The sequence below is a fragment of the Caretta caretta genome, chromosome 10 (assembly GCF_965140235.1).
Source record: "Caretta caretta isolate rCarCar2 chromosome 10, rCarCar1.hap1, whole genome shotgun sequence".
Taxonomy (NCBI): Eukaryota; Metazoa; Chordata; order Testudines; family Cheloniidae; genus Caretta; species Caretta caretta.
Genome location: NC_134215.1, coordinates 60,480,440 through 60,492,494, shown reverse-complemented (window position 1 = coordinate 60,492,494; position 12,055 = coordinate 60,480,440). Strand labels below are relative to the sequence as shown.

Sequence of the window (12,055 nt, the reverse complement as noted above, 5' to 3'; positions counted from 1 at the left end):
AAAAAATCAGATTATTTCTTCCTGTAAATTGTTTTATCATCCATAATTTAGTTTAGCTATAAAAAGCTTACATATTACTGCTGTACTTAGATTAAATATACAGCTAAAATATAGTTTTATCCCATAAAATAAATTCATACTACAAGATCATTAAAAAAATAGTCTTGTTTCAGTTTTGTTTTATATATAAAAGTCAGTAGTTATTATTTGCATAATACTTTGGTCACGTATTTTTAAATAAAAGTTTAGGTAATTATAGTCTCAGACTATAGGCCAAAAATTCTACACAGTTCACCAAAGAAATACTTAATCCGTATTTATTTATCCAATGATTGACCCAGTTGTAAAGCAGAATATCATCCTATATCAGCAATCTGAGAAATACTTTTTAAGAGAAAGCATATATGAATCAAAAGTAAAATAAACTTTCCTGCCTCTAAAAAGCTTTTAAGACTGTTTACAGAGAAACCCTCTGCAGCACTGACAACCTTAGCTAGGGCTCCCATGAACACTTTTAAATTTACTTCAGTCAGGTTGGTTTTTGACTCAAACATTTACAATCCCCAAACACATCATTCTAAAACAAAAAGGCATTTTACTCAGCACCAAAGAGCTGCATTTTGTTTAACTACTTACAAAAGATAGAGCAGCACATTCTACATAACACCATATACTGCATTTATAGAGTCTTAACTTCACTTTCACCTCCAGGACTTGAGGATTTAGTATTGCTGATTAAGTCTACATCAAAGATGAAATTAAAATGTTTAAAATCAACTTGTCAAAGTACAAGAATTGTGTTTTTTAAATCACAGTATTTAGATTCATTTATGATAAACTCTTATCAGCACCAGAAAGTAACACAGTAAAATATGTATGTAAATCATTGAGAGAGAAAAGGAGTTTACATACCTGGGGCTAACAGGAAATAGATCTGTAGTTTTCCAGATCTACTTTAATTACAAGTTTCCCAGTGCTGATGCAGTTTGGATCTCTTGAACACCACATCCACGCAAAAAAAGTTGGTTTTTATCTACAACTGATATCAATGGGGGAGGGGGGGGAGGGAGGAAAAACACATGTAGTTTAGAAAAGTGTATTTAGAAAAAAAGACTCTAAAATCACTATTTGCACTCAGAGGTTATGCTGCCTATATAGTAACATACAAGAGCAACCAGCACTGTACAAGCATCACAACCCACCTAATTACTTTCAGCTGTTTGTCATGTGGTCTTGCTGACTGATCAAGTGACTTCTTTTCCTCCTTTCACAAGTCTAGCAACCCAGTTAACTAGCCCATCCTCTACCAAGTATAAATGTATCAAACCTTTGCTTAACCCAGGGATCAAGTCTGAGTGTGTGTAGTTAAAAAAAGAGAGTGCATTTTATTTATTTTTAAATAAAAACAAGCTACAAAAGGATGCTAGCCTATTATTGTGCGGTTGTTTTTGTTTTTTTTTACAAAATGTTTATAAATGGGACATCAGCCAGCATCAAGCAAAAGCTCCCTAAAATGTAATGAGCAACATCAGCTTCAAGCATGCTGGGTCCACATCTTCCCTTACAACTGATCCATAACAAAAACAGACAACTTCCTTTTAAAAAAAATAAGTCAGGGAAATCTTCAGTTAAATAGGACATATGACAGCAGTAGAATGAGAACCAGATGCCAGAGAATTTTAGTAAGTGTTTAACCAATCCTGCAATGAGCATTGGACCGACAGACCCCTGCACTGCACAGAGCACCAATGTAATCACCTCTGTGCGGGTGTAGGAATCCACCTGCAGAGAGTTTATTGCAGGAGTGGGGTGTTAACCATTAAATAGATACTTTCTTAAATAACTTTTTACACTTAAATTTTAAGTTAGAGACATTTCATCAGTATTGAAAATTTGCAGAGTGGAGGACCTGTCTATTATTTACTTCTATTGCTTCCCATAGAAAAACACACAATACTAAACAGTATAACCTTGTACATACAGACATTTCCTCCTCACAAAATAATGTTGCAGGCTGCATAGAGGGCTATGCTCTATAGCACCATTTACTATGGTTTTCAGATTTAAAAGTTAAAAACCTTGGCTAACAGTTGTGTCTAGCACTGTTTCAATTATAGTATAGAGGCGACCTGCTCGATGGGAGTGAAGTCTTACTTCCCCTTTGAACAGCTAGTCACATTAACCTCTTCTGGAGTATTTTACTGGTTTCAGCTGGTGGATTTAGTCCTTTAGCTCAAGCAACAGAGGTTCATGCTTTTATAGAGCTCTCTTGTGCAGGGCACTGCACAGACAGAATTTGTTTTACAGCTTTCTTCAAATTATAGTTACAAATTTTACCTTGGAACATAGTGTATATATAAGAAAATATCAGTTTATGGATTTCTTTAGAACTCCAACTCAATTGTATTGAGAGAACATTTTATAACTGTTCATTTTGCAAAAAGCTACAACGATCTAAAACATAAATTCCATGCTCAGTGCTAGAATCATGGTGCATATGCATGCAGCAATATGTCACTTGATAAATTAGTATCACAGTGTTTGCCAAAATCCCACCTATACTGTCCCTTTACTCAGTCAGAAGGACAAGTTTAACAGTAGCAGGGTGGTGCCAGAGCAAAGCACTTCGATCTTTTGTTGCGAGCAGTGGGAAATTAACATGAAAATTAAGCCAAAACAACAGGGTGTGAACCTCGAGGGGATCGAGACCCAAGAAGAGATTCCCATAAATTCATGGGAACTGAAAATCACCAAGTTTTGCACAGCTCTATGAGTCACTTACAGGCACTTCACATTTTGAAATGATTTCAAAAGAGTCTCTCTAACAGATTAGGCATTTAAACCACATCATCTCCCCCAATAGATGCGGGATTACCTTTAACATCATTCCCTTTCCTACTTCAAGGCTCTCTCCTCACTATTTCTTGGTTTGCTCTCTCACCTCTCAACTCTAGAAGAAGATTTCTAAGTTTGTTCTCAGATTTAATTATTTAAAGCATGATGGGTAAAACATCCCATGGTGTAGAGGGTCCCTGCACCATTTATTGAAGCCTTGTATTTGTCCATTGCAGATGGAGCAGCCATGCAATAGGGTTTCCCCACCATCCCCAAATAGGTCAGCATGGAGGCAGGTTAGGTCAGCAGTTAGTGAAGCCACAATTACACAGATCCAGTAGTTTTAACCCCTGGCACAAATAGAGTAGAGAGACTAATGCCGCTACTTTTGCTCAAATACTGCAACCCCAAACTCTACCGCTGGACTGCGGGTGGATTTACTGCATAAAGTCTGATTATTCTGACTTTATTTAAGCGAAAGGAAAAGACTTTAACCACACTTACTTCTGTTACTGAGGAATCCATCAAATTATCTTACACGCTTGGAGTACTTACATAGGTACATCCCCAATATTCAAAGCACATGTACACCATGATTTATAAATGCTTGTCAGTGATAGCTGAGGGCATCAGTACTGGTCAGAAGGGGCTCAGTACCATGAGTGCCAGGATGTTATTGATGTGATCTATTATTTTATGCTGGGCTTTGAATTTTATTTGAAAATATATATATTTTAATTAAGGAAGGATAGCTATGAGCAAATAAAAAATACACTATTGTTGGCATGATTAGTCTCCATTTATACAACATTTTCAAGATACAAAGTACTAAGATGTAAAAAACAGATCTAATTTAACATGCACTTCTTAAAAAAAAATCTAGATAATTGATCAAAATACCTCATTTACTGGTGAATTTTACATTAAAAATGCATACAATTATAAAACCGTAACTGCTTGGGCATTCACACACAAAACTGACTTCCTCCTTTTCTTAACCCGTCTCTTTGATCTGTGCATGTTGTTCAATGCAGCCTAACAATACCAGGACTCACGTTTTTTATCAACTGGTTCTGGTCAAAATTAAGTGTTCACTTTAAGACTCCATTCTGACCTGTGACAATGTGATGCAATTTATTTAATAAGTATACAAAATACACTTTCTTGCAGACAGTTACTGGTCACCATTGCTTGAAAAATGTTGGGAGTATCTAATTTATTTAGAGAGATCCTGAATAAGTGATAGGAAGATAATCCTGCAACTTTTACTTGTTTGAGTAACCACAAGCAGCCCCACTGAAGTCAGTGGTCCAATTCCTTAGTATTTTATTGGGTCAAACTCCCACTGACTTCAAAACAATAATATGGCAGAATAAGAACTTGTAAAAATGTATGGACCAATCCTGCTCTCACTGACTTTCAGGGAAGGAAAAATTAGACCCTTACAAAAGGGCTTCATAATTTCAATCGAAATAGTCTGGTGAATAAAGCTGCCCTCCGTAAATATAGTTTCAGGATTTTTAATAGCTTTTATAGCTAAATATTTCTGACCCAAACCCGTTGCAGTCTTTCACACTACTTTGGTGTAGCCGCATCAAGAACTTGTATATACGTGTATAGTGTAGTTCAAATCATAGTCTTATTGTCTGCTCCATAAAGCATCACAGAAATTTACTTCAGTAGATTTCACAAATTCAGAATTAGACAGTAAGAGATCACTAATTCCAGGAGGAAGAGAACAGTCTGACAAATGGTTAGCCTAATGAAGTCTTGGGCAGCGCAACCAGAACTAGACATAACTACAGGCCCAGACTCAAGAAAAAGACACAGGAAATCAAAAAATATATATATATATAAAGCCACACTTTATAGCACTTTACAGAGCCCCACAAGAGCTTTGTAAAGGTGGGTAAGCAACATTATCTCCATTGTGCAAAGGGGAAACCCAGGCACTCTAGGAACCAGGAGGACATGGGCGGTCCGGCCTAGTGGTCACGAGGAGGAGTCTGGAGCAGAGAAATGAAAGTGAGGGTGTGACACCCTGTACCCCATGTTCACCACTTTTAGATGGTTATATATTTTGTACAAACTATGCCTTGTGAGGTATGATTTGAAAATTCAATCTTCTGGATATTATTATTCTGTTAAAACGTGTGTGACAACACTGCATGCAAAATTACATGATTTTGCTTTACATTACTAAAATATGTTCTGGTTCTGGAGAATGTTGTTTCTGAAGAGCTAATTTGTGGGAAAAGAACCGACCACGGGTGTGAAGAAACTATTAACTGCTTAAGCAGCCATCCTCCAAGGAGGAGATGATATAAACAAAAATTTATATTTCATCCCAGAGATGGTTCAAATCTCACGAACACAGAGGAATGTTCTTCTACACCCCGGCAGGGGGTAATCCTGAAAGAGGAGGAGGAGGAGGAGGGGGGTATAAAAATAAGAGACCATGACCCCCACATCACCCCTCTCTTCCTCCCATCTCTCTGTTCATCAGTGAACACCTGAAGGACTCTGAAGTGGGGGAGGGGTACCTGGCTGAAAGGAAATCCAGTCTGTGAACTGTTCCAGCTTATGGGGAGACAGTTATTTTGCTTTTAAGTTCACTTAGGTATTAGCTTGTGTTTTTATTTCTTCTGTAACCAATTCTGACTTTTATGCCTTATCACTTGTAATCACTTAAAATCTGTAGTTAATAAACTTGTTTTGCTTTATTGTTTTATCTAAACCAGTGTGTTGGATTGAAGCGTTTGGGAAGCTCTATGTAGGATAACAAGACTGATGCGTAATCATTACCCAAAGTTGGAATGATGGACTTACTATGAGCTTATACTGTCCAGGAGAATACTGAGCAGTGCAAGATGCACATTTCTGGGGAACAAGGCTAAGATTGAAGAATATGCGTACGTAAATTCACGAATGGCTGGGAAAGCATTCGTGTAACATCGCTAGGAGTGAGTTTACATGCTAGTGGCTATATATGAGTAGGACCGGGAAGGTGGCTGTTCACAGGAAAGCAGTGTAAAAGGCACCCCAGACTAGAGAATTAAGGGGACTCAGCTATTCAACAATCCAGATTGTACCCTTGGGAATGTCACAGAGGGTCAGAACCAGAATCAAAGGCTCTAAAATCACCAAGCCAAGGGTCAAGCTAGAGTAAGAGCCAGGAATCCGAGCCCAGGGTCAGAACCGGGTTACCTGGAGTCAAGGAAGGCAGGAGGAGGGCTGGGTCTGAGGCAGGAATGAGGCTAGGACAGGGCTGAAATAGGGGAGTGGTGAGACTCGAGCATGGCAGAAAAATCACAGCAAAAAAGTGGGACTGCAACATGGTAGGGGCAGAAGTTAATGCAGCCCACAGCCAAATGCTTTCAGCAGCCAGCACTCTGCTGCTGCCCTTAAGAGCAGGTGTGCTAATCCCTTCAGCCAACTGGAGGAAAAAAGAGGGTGTGTGACCAAGCAGGCAACTTAGTTGGGGCCCAGCTGTGTTCATTAGACTGTCTGGGGGTTAAGTTGGCAGGTAAGCAGGTCAGCTGTAGGCCCTTACATGTAATGGACAGAGAGATGTCAAGCAACTTGCCTAAGGTCCTTCAATGAATCAGTGGCTAAGCCAGTCTCAGATCAGACCATGCTTCCTCTGTACCTCTTCTGAAACAGCTTGTCCCTGATCACAGTATGTTTTCCTTTCCCCAAAAGACCATTGAAAGTATTTTATTCAGTGACCTAATTACCTAAATATAAAACAGACCAATTTGTTAATAATGCTTATTAAATTCACTGACGTGTTTTTTCAGCTTGGGAACTCCTTTAGGTTTTGTGAGGGGAGCTGGTATGGAGCCCTATCGGCTCCCTCAGTAATGCCAACATGATTAGTCAACTTGAGAACAATTTAAGACCAGAGTAGGCTAGAGGATTTATTGAAGCACTGCTTCTGGAAATCTGGCTAGAGGAACAGGATAAGAGATGGTGAAAGAACAAGCAACAACCTCTTTGGCACGTTGCAATTTGCCCTCGATGGTGGTTACTTACAATGAGCATGTACAACCTACTTGTCTGGAAGGGTCTCAATATAAGAAGAAGGATTTCAACCTCTCCAACACATTAATATGTTTTCCCTTCTTTATTGAAAAAGGAGCAGCAGGGGGAGTTAAGGGAACGGTTTGTAAAGCATTTCCTTCCCTCCAGGTAGTAAATTATACTTCTAACTTTTCTCCTACCAGCCAAGCATCTCTACTCTTTTTCCAGAAGCCAAGTCTATCAAAAATAGAAGGACTTTGCTGAAAAAAGGTACAATTAGAATTAGGGAATTCTTTTTTCATATGAAGTTGCATGGAGCTAAAACCGACTTGAAGGCAAATGGTGGAGAATAGAACTGAAACAAAAGTCCTGGCACAGTCAAGGAATTGTGAGTTATCCCAAAAAGTCTCTGTTGTTCCAATCACATCATATGACTGGAGCACTGTCATGGATGGATATAAACTGTTCAGGAAGGACAGGCAGAGCAGAAAAGGTGGAGGAGTTGCATTGTACGTAAGAGAACAGTATGACTGCTCAGAGCTCTGGTATGAAACTGCAGAAAAACCCGAGTGTCTCTGGATCAAGTTTAGAAGCGTGAGTAACAAGGGTGATGTCGTGGTGGGAGTATGCTATAGACCACCGGACCAGGGGGATGAGGTGGACGAGGCTTTCTTCCGGCAACTAACGGAATTTACTAGGTCGCAGGCCCTGGTTCTCATGGGAGACTTCAATCATCCTGATATCTGCTAGGAGAGCAATACAGCAGTGCACAGACAATCCAGGAAGTTTTTGGAAACTGTAAGGGACAATTTCCTGGTGCAAGTGCTGGAGAAACCAACTTGGGGCAGAGCTCATCTTGACCTGCTGCTCACAAACCGGGAAGAATTAGTAGGGGAAGCAAAAGTGGATGGGAACCTGGCAGGCAGTGACCATGAGATGGTCTAGTTCAGGATCCTGACACAAGGAAGAAAGGAGAGCAGCAGAATACAGACCCTGGACTTCAGAAAAGCAGACTGACTCCCTCAGGGAACTGATGGGCAGGATCCCCTGGGAGAATAACATGAGGGGGAAAAGGAGTCCAGGAGAACTGGCTGTATTTTAAAAGAATCCTTATTGAGGTTACAGGGACAAACCGTCCCGATGTATAGAAAGAACAGTAAATATGGCAGGCGACTAGCTTGGCTTAACAGTGAAATCCTTGCTGATCTTAAACACAAAAAAGATGCTTACAAGAAGTGGAAGATTAGACAAATGACCAGGGAAGAGTATAAAAATATTGCTCGGGCATGCAGGAGTGAAATCAGGAAGGCCAAATCACACCTGGAGTTGCAGCTAGCAAGAGATGTTAAGAGTAACAAGAAGGGTTTCTTCAGGTATGTTAGCAACAAGAAGAAAGTCAAGGAAAGCGTGGGCTCTTACTGAATGAGGGAGGCAACCTAGTGACAGAGGATGTGGAAAAAGCTAATGTACTCAATGCTTTCTTTGCCTCTGTCTCCATGAACAAGGTCAGCTCCCAGACTGCTGCACTGGGCAGCACAGCATGAGGAGGAGGTGACCAGCCCTCTGTGAAAAAAAGAAGTGGTCCAGGAGTATTTAGAAAAGCTGGACAAGCACAAGTCCATGGGGCCGGATGCGCTGCATCCGAGAGTGCTAAAGGAGTTGGCGGATGTGATTGAAGAGCCATTGGCCATTATCTTTGAAAACTCATGGCTATCGGGGGGAGGTCCCGGATGACTGGAAAAAGGCTAATGTAGTGCCCAGCTTTAAAAAAGGGAAGGAGGATGATCCTGGGAACTGTCAGCCTCACCTCAGTCCCTGAAAAAAGTCATGGAGCAGGTCCTCAAGGAATCAATTCTGAAGCACTTAGAGGAGAGGAAAGTGATCAGGAACAGTCAGCATGGAGATCTGATGAGGTTCATCAAGGAAAAGTGCAGAGTCCTGCACTTAGGACGGAAGAATCCCATGTACCACTATAGACTAGGGACCAAATGGCTAGGCAGCAGTTCTGCAGAAAAGGACCTAGGGGTTACAGTGGATGAGAAGCTGGATATGAGTCAACGGTGTGCCCTTGTTGCCAAGAAGGACGATGGCATTGCCAGCAGATCGAGGGACATGATCGTTCCCCTCTATTCAACATTGGTGAGGCCTCATCTGGAGTAGTGTGTCCAGTTTTGGTCCCCACACTACAAGGAGGATGTGGAATAATTGGAAAGCGTCCAGTGGAGGGCAACAAAAATGATAAGGAGACTGGAACACATGACTTATGAGGAGAGGCTGAGGGAACTGGGATTGTTTAGTCTGCGGAAGAAAAGAATGAGGAGGGATTTGATAGCTGCTTTCAACTACCTGAAAGGGGGTTCCAAAGAAGATGGATCTAGACTGTTCTCAGTGGTAGCAGATGACAGAATGAGGAGTAATGGTCTCAAGTTGCAATAGGGGAGGTTTAGGTTGGATATTTGGAAAAACTTTTTCACTAGGAGGGTGGTGAAACACTGGAATGAGTTACCTAGGGAGGTGGTGGAATCTACTTCCTTAGAAGTTTTTAAGGTCAGGCTTGACAAAGCCCTGGCTGGGATGATTTAGTTGGGGATTGGTCCTGCTTTGAGCAGGGGTTTGACTAGATGACCTCCTGAGGTCCCTTCCAACCCTGATATTCTATGATTCGATGCAGTCCACCGCATCAACAAAGGAAAGCAATTAATAAGAGACTGAAACTTTCTAAATATACTTGGAAAGTCAAAAACTAAGAGCCAAATTGTAATTTGAGAGATTCTACAGAGGAATGCCAAATTCTTATTACATTTTCCTCCAATTTCAATCAAGCTCTTTTAACAAGATAATCTTAGCACTTGGAACTTGTGACCTTAGCTGTGCTCACTAGAAAGCTGTTAACTTTAATAATGAGTCAATAATTATTTTTCTACTTTGTAGAGACCTAGGAACTTAGAAGGTGAGTTGGAGAAAGCCAAAGGACACCTGATCTGCTTGGAGAATTCTTAAACTCAAGTATCAGGAAGATGGTGCTATGTACATTCACACATCTTCAGGGATGGGTTATAAAGAGAACAGAAAGTCAGTGGTCACTTGAGTATGATTCTTCCCCATGAGGAACATGCCAGATAATTTACATGTTATGCCATGATTCCTCATGGGATCAGGGCACCTGACTGAGGGGAGGGGGAGGGGAGATGGATCTACTAATGATAAACATTGTAGTCTTCAGATAATACTGCAGAAGAACTGTTTAATTCCAGTGCTGAAAGCAGTGTGTACTCAGTGTCATTGCTGGCTGTCTTTGTTCTTTGACAGAAGTCTGTCAAGGAAATTTTCCAATTCAGTTGAGGATGTCTATCACCACTCTTCTGACAATTCTTATGACTGAAGGACTTTCTTCCTTTAAGTCATTAAAATAAGATATGAACACACAACACGTGCTTAATCTTCACAAGGCCACACAACAGATGTTGAACATTACGCTTGCAAGGCTGGCAGGCTGAGAGCAAACAGTAGAGAGCCAAAGTTGATGTCATTTGCCAGCCAATTTCTGCTACAGAGCCTCTCTGGCAATTAAACATGAAGCTCAAAAAGCCAGCAGACTGGTTTTAATACATGTTGTCAAGACAATAAAGACCAAAGTGCAAATTCAACTGATTCATGGCACTTTGTTTTTAAATCACTGGACAACTAAGCAAAGCCCAAAATAAAAAACTCTTAACCAAATGATAGGGGAGCAGGACCAAAGGAGGAGCACAAGGAATATGAGGAGACAGACTCGTAATGAAACTGATTCTTACCATTATTACTACAGAATTAGGTAAGACGCTAGAGAAATCTCCTTGGGGGCGGGGAGAGAGAGCGCGCGCACGCCTCTCAAAAACCATCATCCTTACTTGATCAAACATCAAAAGGAGGAACTGACAGTTCATCTATGGGTAAAGCACTGTAAAGAAAATCTGACCATATACCGGATGAGTTCTCCGTTCAGAGCTAGTGTTATGCAAAGTTAGTGAATACAGCAACGTTCTCGAATATGCAACTCTGAGAGCTGAAAGCATTATGTTGATCCTTTTGTACTTGCCTCACTCTAGTACAAAGACCAGATGATAATTCTTCATGGTAGAAAGGTAAAGATTAAACTTTGCCAGTGTCTGATTGTGAAATGTCCTTGCAGTGATTAAAATGAATGAAGGTCAAGTTCTCTTTGAAGCGTGCAATCCAAAACAACATTTCGGAAGCAACAAAGACAACTGCTTTTAACAGAGTTTTCAGCAGCAAAAAGGGATTGAAGTAAAATTTCAATTTTCTTTTATTGTAACAGACAGTAAATCTAGGCATTATTTATACTAATTACTGCATTTTTACCACTGCAAATAAAAGTAGGAGAAGTATGTTTGAAGTCAGTGGCTCCTTACTCCTAGTCTCTCACATTAAGGAGCACTAATGAGACAATCCAGTTTCTCCACACTAATAGTAAGTAATTAGTTCCCGAGGAGTTAAAAGGTTACAATATTTAATAAAAAGCTACAATTGTTATGATCTTGAGGACACACTTCACTGGGATACAAGTATCTTTTCAATAATAGGACACACAAATGTACTACTGTGAAATGAATACATACTTCAAAAGCACTTTTTTTTTTTGGTTTGAACTTACCTTAGCCTTAACCCCACAAAATAGCCAAATATTAGCTCTCCTTGCCAGCTCTTCATCAGTACTGCAGAGACTCCTAGGCTCCATTCTGCATTCCTACTGACTTCACCTGAAGGCAGGACAGGTAGGTCCTATTCTCAGCTCCTTCCTGAATCACTTCCCTCTGCTTCCTCATCTGCAAACATAATTTATACTACTACTTGAGGTCATCTAGGAGTTGCGGGAGGCTTAATTCTACTGGTCAATTTTTTCACCAAAATCATATTTTGACAAAATAATTGACACGAAATTGAAAGTTCGAACAGAAAATTTTCATATTGGTTGAATTTTTCTGGTTTTAAAACAAAATTTTCCAGTAAAAATGTTTGAAAACCAAACATTCATTTGAAAAGCTAAAAGTTCTTTTCAGGGTTTTTGTTTGTTTGTTTTGAAAGTTTCCCACAAAAAAGTAATTGGCATTTTTCAACCAGCTCTGCTTAATTCATTAATGTTTAACATCACATCATTGGATGGAAGGTACAATGTAGGTGTGAAGTATCATTATAT

General features: G+C 40.0%; 1 protein-coding gene across 9 annotated transcripts in view; it reads right to left on the bottom strand.

Annotated features, from left to right (window-relative positions):
• RAB27A (RAB27A, member RAS oncogene family) overlaps window positions 1-12,055 on the bottom strand; it is a 72,262-nt gene that overhangs the window by 43,262 nt on the left and 16,945 nt on the right. For 3 of the 9 annotated variants that reach the window (XM_048867187.2, XM_048867189.2, XM_075133067.1), the window contains 2 exons: window positions 11,513-11,684; window positions 913-1,039 (listed from right to left, as the gene is read on the bottom strand). The exons of 2 other annotated variants lie outside the window; for them this stretch is intronic. The gene's annotated coding sequence lies outside the window, so the exon portion shown is untranslated. Of the gene's footprint in view, window positions 1-912; window positions 1,040-11,512; window positions 11,706-12,055 lie in introns of those variants that run through there. 4 more of the 9 variants (XM_048867185.2, XM_048867190.2, XM_048867188.2 and 1 more) reach the window with 3 other exon arrangements.